The sequence below is a fragment of the Cucumis melo genome, chromosome 9, assembly GCF_025177605.1.
Source record: "Cucumis melo cultivar AY chromosome 9, USDA_Cmelo_AY_1.0, whole genome shotgun sequence".
Lineage (NCBI taxonomy): Eukaryota > Viridiplantae > Streptophyta > Magnoliopsida > Cucurbitales > Cucurbitaceae > Cucumis > Cucumis melo.
This window is the reverse complement of record NC_066865.1, coordinates 12,090,798-12,108,985: the sequence shown is the minus strand read 5'-3', so window position 1 is coordinate 12,108,985 and position 18,188 is coordinate 12,090,798. Positions and strand designations below refer to the sequence as shown.

The 18,188-nt window shown below is 33.4% G+C and overlaps 1 long non-coding RNA gene across 1 annotated transcript; it reads left to right on the top strand.

Moving 5' to 3' along the window:
- The first annotated feature begins 2,960 nt into the window (after positions 1–2,960).
- On the top strand, positions 2,961–5,838 carry LOC127150811 (uncharacterized). The gene is made up of 3 exons (XR_007823400.1): positions 2,961–3,408; positions 4,383–4,488; positions 5,078–5,838. It is a non-coding gene; the product is annotated as an uncharacterized LOC127150811 (long non-coding RNA).
- Positions 5,839–18,188: the final 12,350 nt, after the last annotated feature.

The window sequence follows — 18,188 nt, the reverse complement described above, 5'->3', positions numbered from 1 at the left end:
TGTTGATTAAATTTGGTCTAAAAGAGTTTAGTCAGTTAATCTCGAATCATTGGACCCCATGATCTATAGGTCTGTTAGGTTCCCCTACTAGCTCATATGGATTCAACTAAGAACAGTATGTTGGAATAATTCGAATTGTTCGAATTAGGAAAAGAGAGAGAAACCGACAAGTATATAAGATATAAGTCGGTTGGTATAAACTTTAAGCTTTGTGTTTAAATAAATATGAATGTAGATTCATATTTAAAAGCTTGGAAAGTTTTGAAACGGTCAAAGTTGTAAAAGTCAACATGTTGACTTTTGACTTTGAAAAACAAAACTTTGATCGGATTTATATTCAAATATGATTTGAATTTTAGAAAAATGAATGCAGATTCATACTCAGGAGGTTAAGATTAGTCAAGATGGAAAAATAGCAAAAAGTCAAAATGTTGACTTTTGACTAAGAAAAGTCAAAGTTTGACTTTGACTTAATTGGTCAAATGACCAAATTGCCCTTTTGACTAATTTCTTAATTAACTAATAGTTAGTGGGTAATGTGGTAACTTATTGTGAATTAGAAGCCACTAATTCCATTAAAGAGTTAATGAATTAATTAGGTATTGAGATTATATGAAATAAATTGCATGCAATTTGCATGTAATTTTCATATATAAACTTCTCATTACAGAATGAGAAAAGTATGATGTTTTCTAAAAAAAGATTACCTAAACGATACACCTAACCGCCTCCCTTCTCTCTAAACGAGTTCATAGAAACGAGTCTCACAACTCAGTTCTTAGTCCTGAGATTAGTAGGTCAACTTAGTGGTTGTCCTTGCTCGTGATCTGAAGGTAGAGAAGAAGTTTTAAAACGAAGTAGAAGTTGAGAACTTCAAAGGTAAGCTCATTGTTTACTTTTTTCACTCATTGTTTAGGTCTTTCATTTAAAAGTTGCATGTTAGTTTCTAAATTGTTTGGATGCATATAGAGTAAAGCATGATCTTTTCTTCCGTTGTGCATGCCTACTCTGTGTTGTTTTTCCCAACATGTGGTATCAGAGCATGTTTAGTTTGACTCATATGCATGTGGTGGGTTCTTTCAATTTATATGATAAATTAACATGGTTGAACTAAAATGGATTAGTTTTGGTTTTGGCTCTAAATTAAGTTGTTTATTTGCATTAATTATTGTAATTAGCTCTGTTGGTGACTTAATTTATTTTTTTGCAAAGAGTCTATAATTTATTGGAGTCATTAGAGTTGATTTTAGGCTGTAAATACTTCATTCGGGAAGAAGAAGTGTTGTTTTGATGCTCAGACCCGGGAAGGAGCTATTTCAAGCCTATTGTTCACCCTTTCAACGATCGCGTATGGTATGCGTATCGTTTAAATAAGACCCCATCGTTTACTTGCTAAACCATCGCATATGGTACACGTATCATTTGTATTTGAACGATCGCTTACCGCTAAGCGATCGCGTAAGGTACGCGTATTGCTAACGCTTGAACGATCGTTTTTCAGCTCAACAATCGCGTAAGGTATGTGTAACGCTAGCGCTTGAACGATCGTTTACCAGTTCGGCGATCGCGTAAGGTACGCGTAATGCTAGCGCTTGAACGATCGTTTACTAGCTTGGCGATCGCGTAAGGTACGCAAAACACTATCGCTTGAATGATCATTTACATGCTCAGCGATCACGTATAGTACGCGTATCGTTGGCACCTATAAACGATCACTTACCTTATAAACGATCGTTTACCATTATAAACGATCGCCCATACGCGACTTTCTGCTCAGTGATCGTGTAAGGATTATCTAGCGGTTATTGTACTCCATCAAATTATTATTGTAATAATCTAGTTTTAACTTAATTTAGAGAGCCAAAACCAATCCATTTTAGGGTGTTTTAATTACTCTTGCATGTGATGTATGATTTAATTATTACTAAAATTGTATGTGCATATTGTATGACATATAGTTTTAAAATCTCACCGTAGGTTAACATGTTCATGCATGTTGAGAAATTAATATGGAAATTAATTAATATGATTAATTAATTGTTAAAATCTAAATTAATATGATTAATTGAATTAATTTTATTAAATATGATTTAACAAAATTAATCAATTATTGATTTAGTTAAAAGTTAAATAAATCAAAAATACCATATTGTTAAATTCCTAGATGAATTTTATAGGTTTATCTAAGAGTTTTATAATTGTTATAAAATAAATTAGACTTTAAAATCTATAATAAAGATAAAATGCATGCTCACTTAGGTTAATACCATATCTTCCAAAATTAGATTTAGGTCGATATCTTGTAAAACTAGGTTACAAGAGGCACACCTGATTCGATCTTGTCAAAAATTTAGATAAGATGACTAAGAAGTGGAGGTTTTTAAGTTCACGGTTTACGGAACACCTCCTACTTGGAGATCGTAATCAGTTCTTGAGCCTAGTTAACCTAATTTTATGAGCATGCGTGAGAGATGTAAGGTAATAAAATTGGTTTATCACTTAGACATCGTAAGTTAAAATCCAGTATAAAAGTTATGCTTGGATGTTTTACCTAGATTTAGGATTTGTTTAAGTTAGCCTAAATAAATTCCTGAATAATTTACCCAAAAATCATTATAGAACACTTTAGCTGGAGAAAAGTATTCACTAGAAGAAATCTGGCCTTTAATATCAGTTAAAAAAATGAACACGAATCTTTAATGTCGGTTTTTAAAATGTGGATTTTTAATGTCGGTTTTTAAAATACAGATCTTTAATGTCGGTTTTTAAAATGCGGATCTTTAATGTCGGTTTTAAACTGACATCAAAGATGAAGCTTTAATGTCGGTTTAAAACCGACATTAAAGACTCCTTCTTTTAAAAACCGACATTAAAGGTACATTCCAAACCTAACTCCCAATAATCCCAGATATAAATACCTTCTTTAGGGTTTTTTCAATTCATACACTTTCAAACTTCCGTCATTTTCATTTTCACTGCAGCTTCTTCAATAACAATAATCATGGCTGAGTGAGGAGGAGACCGCAACGGCTTTGGCAGAGGCTTCGGTGGTAGAGATCGTGGTGGCGATTGTAGATGTGGACGCCGTCATGTTGGCCGCCATGACGAAGAGGACTGTTCTTCTATTGGCATTGTGTAGTTTTTCGCTTGAACATGGTGAGTTTTTGCTTAGACATGATCCGAAAAACGACGCGGTGGAAGAACAAGTGGAAATTTGGACGGATTTTGATTTTCTTTCTGAGTTTGGATCTTCAAAGACGGTGGTTGATAATACAGAGTTTTCGGTCTTCTTTGGTGTTCCTGCAGTGAAGATTGAATTTAGAAAACTTGAGAGACTTCCTCATGGTGAAATCGGTTGCATCACCTTCTTTAAATTACTGTAAATCTTTATAATCCATGACATGACAAGTAAGATTCACTATTTATATAATTTACATATGCTTATTCAATATTGTTTGAACCATAATTATTTATTTATTTTAAGAGAACATAGAAAGTGTTTATCAATGTAAATTAAATAACCTAAATTCAAAGTATATTTTATAATTATCTATAAAATTATCATAAGATGGTCAACCCAAAGTAGCACTTCTTTGTTGCAAACCCTTGAAATTCTTGACCATATTTTCTTGCAATTATAGGTTTCTATGTTCTTTGGTTATATATACCTGGACCATTTGACAAATATCCCTCATCTATGTTTCACAAATCTCAATTCATACAAGATTGTTATTTGATTTCAACCTTATATCACTGTCCTTAAACTATATTATACTTGATTTAGATGATCTTCTATCCTTTTTGTCCATACTTTCTAAGAACATTCTTATATCACCATCCTTAAATTATCATTCATTAGAATTTAGACGTCAGAAGGTCATTAGTTTTATAAACAATAGGAGTTAAAAATTTCTCTATCTTTATTAAAGAAATATTATTTCATCAAATTAGTATACTGTTGGAAAAGGACTTGTGTCTGTTTTGGCTAATATTAAAGTATATTACAACTATTTGTTAGGTGAAGAGAATAAAGAGAACAATTAATCATGTTTAAAACAAGAATTTGAAATTTGTATAAAAATATTTCAAAATATATTTAAAAAAAGTGGTACGGTTGGAGATGTAACAGTAATCTCAAACCTAATAAGGAAAAAGAGTAAAGATATTTGAAGATCAATAGTGTACTTATGTTTATCAATAATAACTTGGACCATTATGCTAAGTATTTGAACTTGACACTTATCACATTTGGATTTCCGGATTGTTGAATCTGTTATCGAATGATTCGGTTTGCTTTGAACCTTTTTTTTTTTTTTGTTAAATAAGCTGGTTTCTATTTTTTACATTTTTGTTTTGTTTGTGATGTTTACTGAATTATGTAGGTTTCGACTGCGAGGACTTGCAATTGTATATTTGTATATATTTTTTGCTTCAGCAAAGGCAGCGTGACATTGAGTTTAGGAAATATGCTAATGAACAGAGATAGAGGTAACAACATTTTCTAAAGTTAATGTAATGTAGGAATACCAAAGGCTTAAATTATGAGTAAATTCGTATGACTATGCTAAGAAATTTATGAAATTATGCTTTGTTTGGTTATCTTATGGATATTTAGTATGTCAGATATCAAAAAGTGATGCACTTGATGCTTTGGGTTTTGTTCGCTACTGTGGTAGGCGAATGCTGATGTTGACCTTATTGAGAAGCTTCTTAATTACAATACCTTATTGAAAAAGTATCCAAAAATAGATATGACTAATATTGCATTATACGACCAATTTTTGTTGCAATCCTTTAAGAAACAAACATCATTAATAAGCTTTCTGATTTATGTATCACTTACCTATTCAAGGTTTATCATCAAACACATTTATCCCTTCCTTGTTCCTTCTTGTTCCAAAATAAAGATTTCTTATTTTACTTGAATATTATTTTTCTTAGGTCAAGGATCAAACGTATTTTCTATAACATCTCTTAGAGGATCAACTTAAAAGGCTTTTTTCCCTCTTGGTTGTATTCGATCCAAAGATTTGTTCAAGCTAAATTTATAGCATTTATTATCATGTATTTTTTTTAGGTATCTCTTATGTTTCAGACTTCAGGGTGTATTCTGAGAGGTTCATGGTTCAACTATTGTAAATTTGTATGATTTGGTACTGGCCTTCTAAACTTGTACAGGCATAAACACCTAGTGGCTAACATTGTATTACAGACTTTGGCAAGCCAGTTGATGTAGATAACATTTTAAAGATTTGTAGATGTTATATTGCAGTTTGAACCTATTAAGTTTTTACTATTCTCGTGTGCAAAACTTATATAAGTGCCTCAATTTATTACTTCATATCATGCTAACTCATATCCTAACTAGCTACGTTCTTTCAACTTATGCTCTATCTTTTCTGAAGGATAAAGGAATACTTGTGTGATTGTTAACTTGTTAATATGTTTTTCTAGGGTTGTGACTTTAGCAATATTTTTCTTCTCTCAGCCTTATACTCCCTCAACAATCATCTGCACGATGAGGTTCACAAGAAAAGTTATGTGTGGTAACAAATCCTTTGCTTTATTAATTAGTAATCAAATGTGAATATTTCTACTATCAAGTAGGTCATAACTTTGTTACTTATCAATTCAACCATCTTTATGTCTCTCATAGAGAGCTATCACTAAACAAATGACTGCAATAGAAGAAATGGCTGCAAGTGAGTACAATTAGCCAGACCCTCATCTTTGTGACAAGATCTTGAAGTTGGTCATTTGTGGAGCATTCTAGTTTGTTATTGGTTGCAGTTTTAATTATTGCTCTCTCAATATATATATATATATATATATATTTGCAAAGGATGACTAATGTAATAATTAAACTTCTTAATTTCTTTGTGTTTGGAGCCAAGTTGTATATATAAATGTATACAATATTAAGATTTCATTTTGTATATTTACAAGTAAAAGATTCCATTTTTAACTATTTGGCGTCATACAAAATAGACAATAATGCAACGATTTAATAAAAATAAATTTAAAAAAATGGGCCCAGAAACAAACCGACATTAAAGGTCTTCGATAACACCACTAAAGATGTCGGTTTATAATTGACATTGAAGGCCTTTAATGATGTCGGTTTTGAACTGTCATTAAAGAGGGCTTTAATGTCGGTTTATAACCGACATTAAAGCCTAATCGACATTAAAGTCCTTTAATAACGCTCGTAAAGATGTCGGTTGCAAACTGACATTAAAGGCCTTAATGTTGATTTTAAATCGACATTAAAGGCTAAATTTCTTGTAGTGATTGTACTTTTAGCTCTAGCCTCCCCAAATTCATGTAGGGGTTTGGGCCGTGCATAGGAGCGGACTTCCGTTGGAGAATGTTTGCATGGGCTATGAACAAGGTGAATGGGGGAAGTAGTTCATAGTAAGTGGGTGAGGGATATATGACAATACATCCCACGGTCTCTTTTACTGGGTCGCACCGTGAGATTTTTATAATGAACCTGCTTGTCTACTCTAGAGCAACGTACCCTTCGGAGGGCTGTATTATAAGATTCGGAACACCGCGAACTCCACATTTGGATAGGGCTTCTTGAATAAGTTTTCATATTGTCTTTCCACTTTCGGGAGCATAAAGATTCTCATCTCTGAAGACCGAAAATGGAGGGTTACACTTACAAAAATTACTAAAAAGTTAGTATATTCTTGACCAAAATAATGGTAACTAAATGCTAAGTAAATATAAGATATTTGTCAGTTAGCATTTGGTCAAGATCGTCTTGATTGAAAGGACAAGTAATTGGTTACCCTTCGGTAGAGGTTATTCTGAACTTTTGATTTATCGTTGTAAAACATAAAAGATGGGTACTTTATTAACTTTTGCTTAAAAGATTGGTTTATTAGATTATAGTTTCTAAACAAAGTATGTTTTTTTTTTCAGCATGAATAGCTTGATAGTTCAATTGTTAGCTTCCGAAAAACTTAACGGCGATAATTATGCGGCATGAAAATCAAATCTTAACACAATACTAGTGGTTGATGATTTAAGATTTGTCTTAACTGAGGAATTTCCTCAAACCCCTGCCTCAATTGCAAACCGAACTAGTCGGGAAGCATACGATCGATGGATAAAAGCCAATGAGAAAGCCCATGTCTACATCCTTGCTAGCATGTCTGATGTTTTAGCAAAGAAACATGAATCCTTAGCCACGACTAAAGAGATAATTGATTCATTAAAAGGAATGTTTGGGCAACCAGAATGGTCCCTAAGACACAAGGAAGTCAAATACATTTACACTAAGGGAATGAATGAGGGAACCTCTGTTACAGAACATGTCCTGGACATGATGATGCATTTCAATATTGCTGAAGTAAATGGTGGTGCCATTGATGAGGCTAATCATGTTAGCTTTATCTTAGAGTATCTTCCGAAGAGCTTCATACCATTTCAAACAAATGTGTCCCTGAACAAGATAGAGTTTAATTTGACAACCCTTTTGAATGAGCTCTAGCGTTTTCAAAATCTTACCAAGGGTAAGGGAAAGGAAGTAGAAGCAATGTTGCTACTACAAAAAGAAAATTCACAAGAGGATCGTCCTCTAAACCTAAAGCTGGACCCTCAAAACCTAATCAAAAAATAGAAAAGAAGGGAAAGTGGAAGACTCCCAAACAGAACAAGGGAAAGAAGACTGCAGAGAAAGGTAAGTGTTACCACTGTGGTGAAGATGGGCATTGGTTAAGAAACTGCCCAAAGTACCTTGCTCAGAAAAAAAGCAGAGAAGGAAATACAAGGTAAATTTGATTTACTTGTTCTTGAAACATGTTTAGTGGAAAATGAAAACTCTACCTGGATATTAGATTCAAGAGCCACTAATCATATTTGCTTCTCATTTCAGGAAAATAGTTCTTGGAAAAAGCATTCCGTGGGCGAGATCACTCTCAAAGTTGGAACTGGAGAAATGGTCTCAGCTAAAGCAGTGGGAGACTTGAAGTTGTTTTTTAATGATAGATATATCATACTTAAGAATGTCTTGTATGCACCTCAGATGAAGAGAAATTTAATATCAATTTCTTGTATGTTAGAACATATGTACAGAATATCTTTTGAAATTAATGAAGCATTCATTTTCTGAAAAGGTATTCATATTTGTTTTGCTATACTAGAAAACAACTTATATAAGTTAAGACCAACACGAGAAAATTTTGTCTTAAATACTGAAATGTTTAGAACAGCTGTAACTCAGAATAAAAGACAAAAAGTTTCTTCCAATGCCTTCTTATGACACTTAAGACTTGGACACATAAATCTCAATAGGATTGGGAGATTGGTTGAGAGTGGACTTCTAAGTCAGTTAGAAGATAACTCCTTACCTCCATGTGATTCCTGTTTTGAAGAAAAAACGACCAAAAGATCTTTTACTGGAAAAGGTCTTAGAGCCAAAACGTCCTTAGAGCTCGTACATTCGGACCTTTGTAGACCAATAGATGTCAAAGCTCGGAGAGGATATGAATATTTCATTAGTTTTATTGATGATTATTTAAGGTATGGTCATGTTTACCTAATTCAGAACAAGTTTGATTCTTTTGAAAAGCTTAAAGAATATAAGGCTGAAGTTGAAAATGAATCAGGTAAAATAATAAAGACACTTCGATCAGATCAAGGTGGAGAGTATTTGGACTTGCGATTCCAAGACTATTTGATAGAACATGGAATCCAATCACAACTCTCTGCACCTAGTACGCTTCAGCAGAACGGTGTATCAGAAAGAAGAAACCGAACTTTGTTAGACATGGTTCGCTTTATGATGAGTTTTGCTCAGTTTTCAGTTTCTTTTTTAGGATATGCTTTAGAAACAGCTATCTATATTTTAAGTCACGTTCCCTCTAAAAGTATTTTTGAAACACCTTAAGAGCTATGGAAAGGGCGTAAAGGTAGTTTATGTCACTTTAGGATTTAGGGATATCCAGCACACGTGTTGGTGTAAAACCCTAAAAAGTTAGAACGTCGTTTAAAATTATGCTTATTTGTAGGTTATCCAAAAGAATCAAGAGGTGGTTTGTTTTATGACCCTCCAGAAAATAAAGTATTTGTATCGATAAATGCTACATTCTTAGAGGAAGACCACATAAGACATCATCAAACTTGTAATAAAACTAGTATTAGAAGAGATTTCAAAAAAATACTACAGATAGACCTAGTTCATCCACTAAAGTAGTTGATAAAACTAGAAATATTGGTTAAACACATCCTTCTCAAGAGTTGAAAGAACCTCGATGTAGTGGGAGGGTTGTACGACAGCCTGACCGCTATTTGGGTTTAAGTGAAGCTTAAATCCTCATATCTGATGATGGGATAGAGGATCCATTGACCTATAAACAGGCGATGAATGATGTGGACTATAAGAAATGACTAGCTACGCAATTCCAAATGAAATATTTAGGAAATGCTTAATACATTCTTGGTATCCAAATATTTCGGAACCAAAAGAACAAAACACTAGCCATGTCTCAACCATCTTATATAGATAAAATGTTGTCAAGATATAAGATGTAGAATTCCAAAAAGGGTTTGTTCCGTACAGATATGGAATTCATTTATCAAAAGAACAATGTCCAAAGACACCACAAAAAGTTGAGGATATGAGTAACATTCCTTATGCTTCTGCTGTTGGAAGCTTGATGTATGCAATGTTATGTACCAGACCTGACATTTGCTATTCAGTAGGGATGGTTAGTAGATATCAGCCCAATCTTGGACGTGATCATTGGACAACCGTTAAGAATATTCTAAAATATCTTAGAAGAACAAAAGACTACATGCTTGTGTATGGTTCTAAGGATCTGATCCTTACTGGATACACTAACTCTGTTTTTCAATTTGATAAAGATGCTAGAAAGTCTACATCGGGATCAGTTTTCACTTTGAATAGAGGAGCGATAGTATATAACTATCTGTGAAGCATCAAAGGAAGCAGTATGACTTAAAAAGTTCTTAACAGATTTGGAAGTTATTCCAAATATGCATCTGTCAACCACCTTATACTGTGACAATAGTGATGCAGTTGCAAATTCATGAGAACCTAGAAGTCATAAACGAGGAAAGCACATTGAACGAAAATACCATCTTATCAAAGAAATCATACATCGAGGAGATGTTATAGTAAGAAAAATCTCCTCCGAGCAAAACATGGCTGATTCGTTTACAAAAGCTCTCACGGCTAAAGTGTTTGAGAGCCACCTACATGGTTTAGGTCTACGTTGTTTGTAAACTAGGACAAGTGGGAGACTTATTGGGATTATGCCCTAGTTTAATATATATGTTTATTATACTCATATATATTCTTCTCTCATTGTTTTAATTCTAACTTTGTATATCATACTTGGAGTTTTAGTCCAAGTGGGAGTTTGTTGGAATTTATGTCCTAAAATTTGTACTTTGTTATTTGATTCAATAAAGTTTATTATTGAATGCTATAATCTTAAAACCAATATTAAGGTTCCGAGGCTATTTTACTAAGTTTGTCAATATACTTGAACTTTATGTAAAGACATAAACATGGATTAAGTTCGAGTTAATAGCTCAAATAGTCTATAGTGTATGAATAAGGTTGGGCGCCTTATTCTGGAAAAACACTATGGATGGGGCCCGCTTCGTAGTTAGTACAAACAATGTAATCTTAAATCGTTCATGTAGAGACATGAGAGTGGTGACATGAGAGTGGGGACATCTTATATATGTAAATTGTTTCCATAAGACTGGAACCACAAAATAGTCACTTTTAGTTATAACACCGTAAACTATAAACTGACTATTTCAATTATGATGGCCTAGGTAACTTGCTCTTAATCCTGAGCTAACTATGAACTTCTGTTCATTCGGTAGTATCCTTAGATCTGCATAGGTGAGGGCAGCTCATCATCGCTGGCCCAATAAGCCTCCCATTTTAGGGGTAAGATTGAGTGGATAGCTAGGGACATAGGGTGCAAGATGGAATTAACTCTTACCCACTTCTGGGATAGTAGATATGTTGTTCCCTTAAAAACTGAATCCAAGTCTTGAACAAGAGGCCCCACCTTCTCATTGGCCCGAGAAGGATTCATGTTTATAGGTTGGACCTTAAACCAATTATTCAATAGTGGATTAGTGGGTCTTGAGGAACGAGATGTAATCTTGGGGGTAAAGCGGTATTTTGACCCAACCAAGATTAAGAACAACCTGTGAAGGACTGACTTATCCATCATGGTTATATCAGATGGACAGAAATATATCTATAGTGAGAGTAGTGCAACTATGAGTCTATAGTGGAATGACTCATTAGTTAACGAATGTTAATTAAGCTTGGTCTAAAAGAGTTTAGTTAGTTAATCTCGAATCATTGGATCCCATGATCTATTGGTCCATTAGGTTCCCCTACTAGCTCATATGAATTTAACTAAGAATAGTATGTTGGAATAATTCAAATTGTTCGAATTAGGAAAAGAGAGAGAAACCGACAAGTATATAGGATATAAGTCGGTAGATATAAACTTTAAGTTTTGTGTTTATACATGATTTAAATAAATATGAATGTAGATTCATATTTAAAAACTTGGAAAGTTTTGAAACGGTCAAAGTTGTAAAAGTCAACATGTTGACTTTTGACTTTGAAAAACAAAACTTTGACCGGACTTATATTCAAATATGATTTGAATTTTAGAAAAATGAATGCGAATTCATACTTAGGAGGTTAGAATTAGTCAAGACGGAAAAAATAGCAAAAAGTCAAAATGTTAACTTTTGACTAAGAAAAGTCAAAGTTTGACTTTGACTTAATTGGTCAAATGACCAAATTGCCCATTTGACTAATTTCTTAATTAACTAAAAGTTAGTGGGTAATGTGACAGCTTATTGTGAATTAGAAGCCACTAATTCCTTTAAAGAGTTAATGGATTAATTAGGTGTTGAGATTATTTTAAATAAATTGCATGCAATTTGCATGTAATTTTCATATATAAACTTCTCATTACAGAATGAGAAAAGAATGATGTTTCCTAAAAAAAGATTACCTAAACGATACACCTAACCGCCTCCCTTCTCTCTAAATGATTTCCTTCATAGAAACGAGTCCCACAACTCAGTTCTTAGTCCTGAAATTAGTAGGTCAACTTAGTAGTTGTCCTTACTCGTGATCTGAAGGCAGATAAGAAGTTTTAGAACAAAATAGAAGTTGAGAACTTCAAAGGTAAACTCATCGTTTACTTTTTTTCACTCATTGTTTAGGTCTTTCGTTTAGAAGTTGCATGTTAATTTCTAAATTGTTTAGATGCATATAGAGTAAAGCATGATCTTTTCTTCCGCTGTGCATGCCTGCTCTATGTTGTTTTTCTCAGATACATTTGTACGAATTACAAAAAAATACATTTGTATGAATACAAATTAAAAAAATACATTTGTAAGAATTACAAAAAAAAAATAATAAAATTTTTTAAATTGATTGTTAACGATACTCAATTTTTCGATATTGCACTTACAACATCAATTTAAAGAAAATATATGTAATTTCTTTGGCATGTAACGCATCAATTAATTTTTTGGCACGAAAGCTTGCGTACAAAACGTTCAAAATTAATATCGTATTTACAAAAGTTAATGAAACATGTTTCCAATAAAAATTTCAAATGTTGGTAAATAAAATATGAATATTTGTGTATTTGATTTACAATACGAATTTTAAAAATATACATTTGTATGAATTAAAAAAAAAGAAATAAAAAACTTTTTACAATCAATTGTTAACGATACACAACTTCCCGATATTGCACTTACAACATCAATTTAAAGAAAATATATATAATTTCTTTCACATGTAATACATCATTTAATTTTTTGGCACGGAAAACTTGCGTACAAAATGTTCAAAATTTGACATCGTATTTACGAACGCTAATGAAACATGTTTTTCGATAAAAAAAATTCAAAGTTTGGTAAATAAACTACATATATTTGTATATTGGATTTATAATATGAATTTAAAAAAAACATTTGTACTAATTTAAAAAAATAATAATAAAATTGTCATATTCCTTGTCTCTCATTTCTTCTCCCAAACAATGATTATAAATAATCTCCTATAATCCTCTCACTTATTTCTTCCCCCAAACAAGGATTACTATAATAATTTCCTTTTCATAATCCCCCTTCTCCTTATTCCTTCCCCCCCTATTTCTTTTCTTCCCTCAAACACCCCCGAAGGGTTAAAAGAAGGGATTGTGAAGAGATGAGTGAAAAAAAAGAAAGAGAAATATTGAGAAAATTAACTAAAGAGAAGTGAAACTATGGAAAGGCATATACGTGAGTGCAATAAGTGAGTAATAAATGAAATAGATTGTCTAACACAAGCTTAGTTAATTAGCATCCGTTTGTATTTGAGGACAATAGGTCTCGAATTCAGATCCTTCACCTATATTGTATTATGATACCTTTTTAAAAAAATGAAAGAAAAAAACAATAATATATGTGGAAGTAGAACGAGGTCCCCAGCTAATTGGAAACCTCATATTATTCGAGAGAGATTGGTTTTGTGGGAAACAAATTTGGAATGAGATTTTTTTTAGAGTGACAAAAAGCAAAGGCCAATTCAATTACTCTAGACGAGTTTCAGAGGTCTTGACTAAATCAATGAATAAAGTCAAAGAATACTCGAAGAATTTGAGCTTTGAATTCCATAGGTTCATATGGATAAATCAAGAGCACCAGATGAACAACAAAAGTAGCTCGACCATAAGAAGAGGGACGACTTTCTGATGTTCAAGATGGGAGACTGAAACCTTTTCGATTAGAATACGAATGAGATAAAAAATGCCATCATTAAAGTAAATAATGAAATAGCTTCGGTTAGAGCAAAGCCCAAAATTGCATAACCAAATGATTGTTTAGTCAATAATGGATTTTGCGCCATAGAATGGATCAAATAACTAAAAACGTTTCCAATACCCATATTAACTCCCGCTTAAAGCAATTGTAGCAGCTTTGGCACCCACTGATTTTGCACCTTCTAACATCTAAAATTCTTTGATCCTCACGCTTTTTGATTGAAAAAAGATGAAAAGATAACCAGGAGGCAATGAAGAAGAAGAAAATCAAGCCTAAACAAGAGACAAAAGTTGAATCAACTCCAAGCCAATCAAGGCAATGAATAAAGGCTCGCACTAAGCTATCACCTGTACCGCTTTGGGAGGGACTCAATAAAACCCCCTCCAAAGCAAGGAAGTTAGTCTCTAGAATGGCAAAAAAGTTTCAATATTTTTCTAGTAGAACACAGGATTCTAATTCTTCTTCATCTTATGGTAATTCTATTAAAGAACAAGTGAATACTAACTACCATTTTTGCTTCTTTTGTCAAGGGGAGGTTCCTAAAGTTATCTCTTGCGAAATATGTGGCATGCCATGGGAGGTTTTAGAACAAATGATTCACAGAGTAACACCTACAACTCTGGTTGGAGGGACCATCCAAATTTTAGATGGGACCCTCAAGAATCCAAACCTACGTACCAACACTTCTTCTTCCTCATTATCTTCACAAGGTATGTACTTAGAGGAGATAGTCTCCAAGTTAGCTCTTAGCTCAAATAATTTTAAAACTGATTTTGAGAAAAACTTTGTTAAGTTGAGAAAGCAAACTGTTAGTTCAACTGGAGCAATAAAAAATGATATAGAAGCCATGAAAGCATCCATTTTTGAGTTAGGAGATAAGCTCAATCAATTAGCAATACATGTTCTTAAAAAAAAAAAAGAGAAAGGCAAACTTCCCGCCCAACCTAACCATGCTAATGTAAGTGCTATTACTTTAAGAAGTGGTAAGGTTTTGAATGAAAATGATGACGTTTCTTTGCCTCAAAATGATCCTAACTTGGAAAGAAGTGATTCAAATATCAAAGAAGAAAAGAAGGTACAAACTAACACTTCTTTTTCTAATGCTTCTTCTTCTAATAATGATCCAAAGAATATTTTTGATAATATTGTACCTCCTTTTCCTTCTAGGTTATCTCAACCAAGGAAATAATTCAAGAATGATGAAGAACTCCTTGAAGTTTTCAAAAACGTACAAGTGAACCTACCTCTCTTGATGGCCATCAAAAGCATACCAGGGTACACAAAATTTCTCAAGGAGTTATGTACTCACAAAAGGAGGAGTAGAAGCCAAGAAAAGGTAATGGTTAGCAAAAATGTGTCTTCATTTTCAAAGAGGAATCTTCCAGAAAAATGTGTCGACCTAGGTATGTTTCGCTTCCCTTGCACTATAGAAAATAGAAACATATCTAGTGCAAAGCTTGACTTAGGTGCTTCAATTAATGTTATGTCTCTTAGTGTTTTCAAAAACTTGGGATTGAATGGACTTGAAAAAACTAGAATTTGTATTCAACTTGCCAATAGGTCTTTCATTTCACCATTAAGGGTTGTAGAAGATGTCCTAGTTAAGGTAGGAAATCTAATATTCCCCGTGGATTTTTACATAATTGAAAAGAACAATGAATATGCACGTACATCTCCTACCATACTTTTAAGGAAGACCATTCTTGAAAATTGCTAAGGTCAAAATTAATGTTGATAAAGGTCTTCTTAGTGTCGAGTTTGATGGTGATAGAGAGTCTTTCAATATTTTTAATGATGTAAAGTCCTCTTATGATCATGTTTAATTGTGTACACTTGATGCTTTAGAATCATTAGAGACACAAGAAAAGCATGATGAATTCAATGAGCTTATAGATCAAGCAACTTTAGAATATGTTGATAATGAATTTGCTAAGGAGAAACCTAGTTATAATGATCTCTCTATCTTCCTTGACTTTATTACTAGTATAAATGATAAGCATGCTTGGGTTGATAATATTACAACACATGAACAACATGCTTTAAGTAATAATTTTGCATCTAGTAATAGCATGATCTAGGAAGAAACATTAATAATGATGATGATCGTACCTTGAAAGGCATTGACATTGAAAATGAGCGTGACATAAACCTTATTGAAATTGTTTCTAAACTTGATGATGAGAAATTCTTTTAACATGATAATGGTGCATATGACAAACCCACTTTAGATTTTGATATCGACTTTGCACATGATCTTAATTTTGAGATTTTAAATGGTTTTAAGAATGATTTTGTTCATGAGAATTTTGATGAAAGATTTGACATGATTGACAATTCTCTAGATAATCATGATGATAGAATTTTATTACATGAAGATTTGATCATTGATGAATTTGTTAATAAATTTGTTGACAATGATGTCTATCATGATCTTGATAAGATTGATACTTCCATAATTGATTTTTATTTTAATGAAATTCTACATTGAACATAATAAATTCTTTATTTTTGATGACAATGATGAGATTATTAATGAGGAAGAATTCATTTTTATCTTTAATGACAATTGCCAAGTTGAGCATGAAAAATTCTTATTCAAATTCCATGAGTATAATCAATTTTCTTCTCCACTTAATAATCTTGCTTTCAATTCCATGATCCTTTCATTGATTACATTTTTGCAAAAAAAAAAAAAAAAAAAAAAACTCTTTAAATGAAAAGTACATCTTTTACATGAATTGAGGATTGAACTAAACTCTCTTCCTCTCAACCTTCTTAACTTTTTTCTTGATAATAATGTAACGCCCCGAATTTTTCGAGGTAAATTTCATCATTTTATGTTGATTTTCGGGAATTTAAAATTTTTGGTGTTTATTTTGGTTGGTTTTGAAGTGAAAAGAAAAAGAAAAGGAACGATATGATTTTTTCATATTAGTTTGGTATAAATTAAAATAATCATAATATAATATAAATTATATTATAATTATTATTATTTATATTATAATTATTATTATTATTATATTATTATTATTAATTAGATTATTATTATTATTATTATTATTATTATTATTATTATTATTGTTATATTATTATTATTATTATTATATAATATTGTTATTAATTATATTATTATTATTATTATTATTGTTATTAATATATATATATATATATATATATATATATTATATTTTTTCGAATTAACCTTAGAACGCACGCGCCTCTTCCGCTTCGTCTTCTCCTTCTTCATCTTCACGCCGCCGTCTCTCCACCTTTCTCTTTCGCACGCGTCTCCGTCTCCGCCTCTGTCTCCATCTCCGTCTCCGTCTCTGTGATGGTCACCCGTCTTTGTCTCCGTCGTCGTCGGTTTCGCAACTCCAACGTCCTTTCGTCGCGGCCGTACCATTTCCGATCTCCCTCTCGGTTTCATGCCACCAGACGCTGTCGTGCGTCCTTCGTCTGACCGTGTCTGCCGACGCCCAGCCGCCCTCCGTCGCATCGTTTGCCAAGCAGCCGACGACGAACCTTTAACGGTCGTGGATCTCTGGTCTTGCAAGCCGAACCGTGAATCCCAGCCGAATTGAACCAAACTGACCCAAGCCGCGAATCCAAACCGACCCGAGCCGCGAATCCAAGCCGACGCGAGTCGCGAGCCGCGAGCTAAGCCAAATCGAGCCGAGCCGCGAGCCACGAGCCGAGCCGAGCCGTAAGCCGAGCTGAGCTACGATCCAAGCCGAGCCGCAAGCTGATCCAAGCGGAGCCGAGCCGTAAACTGACCAACCCAAGCCGCCAGCCGAGCCGAGCCGATCACCTCCAAGCCATGCCGAGCTCCCTGTTCACCGAGCCACCTAAGCCTTTCTTCCTCCACTTCGGGACACGGTGAGTCTTCGGTAAGGATTATTTTGGTGAATTTCCTAATGTTGATATAACCGATTCGAGTTTAGATTTTGGAGTAAGACATGGTCCTACCTTTCGTTCCTTAAAGGTATTAGGGAGTTGACGCTCAAGTTCTTGGGTTCCGCGGCAGACTTAATTGGAGATAGCTCTCCTTTTCTCGGGTAAGTCAACGGATGTTGCTTAGGACCATTTAAAAATGACTTTTACTAGTGTCATCGTTTAAACCCTTGTGATTTCGTTTAGGTGGATTCGTTGAGCGTGGACTCGATCGAGGGGCATAACCAAGTTTCAGGTAAGGAATTTCCTACTACTGAACCTTGGATCGAGGCTAAAAACATAGTAATCCACAGGGGATTATACTTTAGTAACTATACTGTATAAATTGACGCATGTTTGACTATTAAAGATCGCTTTTATGCTCTTGTCTGATTAAAGGTAACGTGACCGCTAGT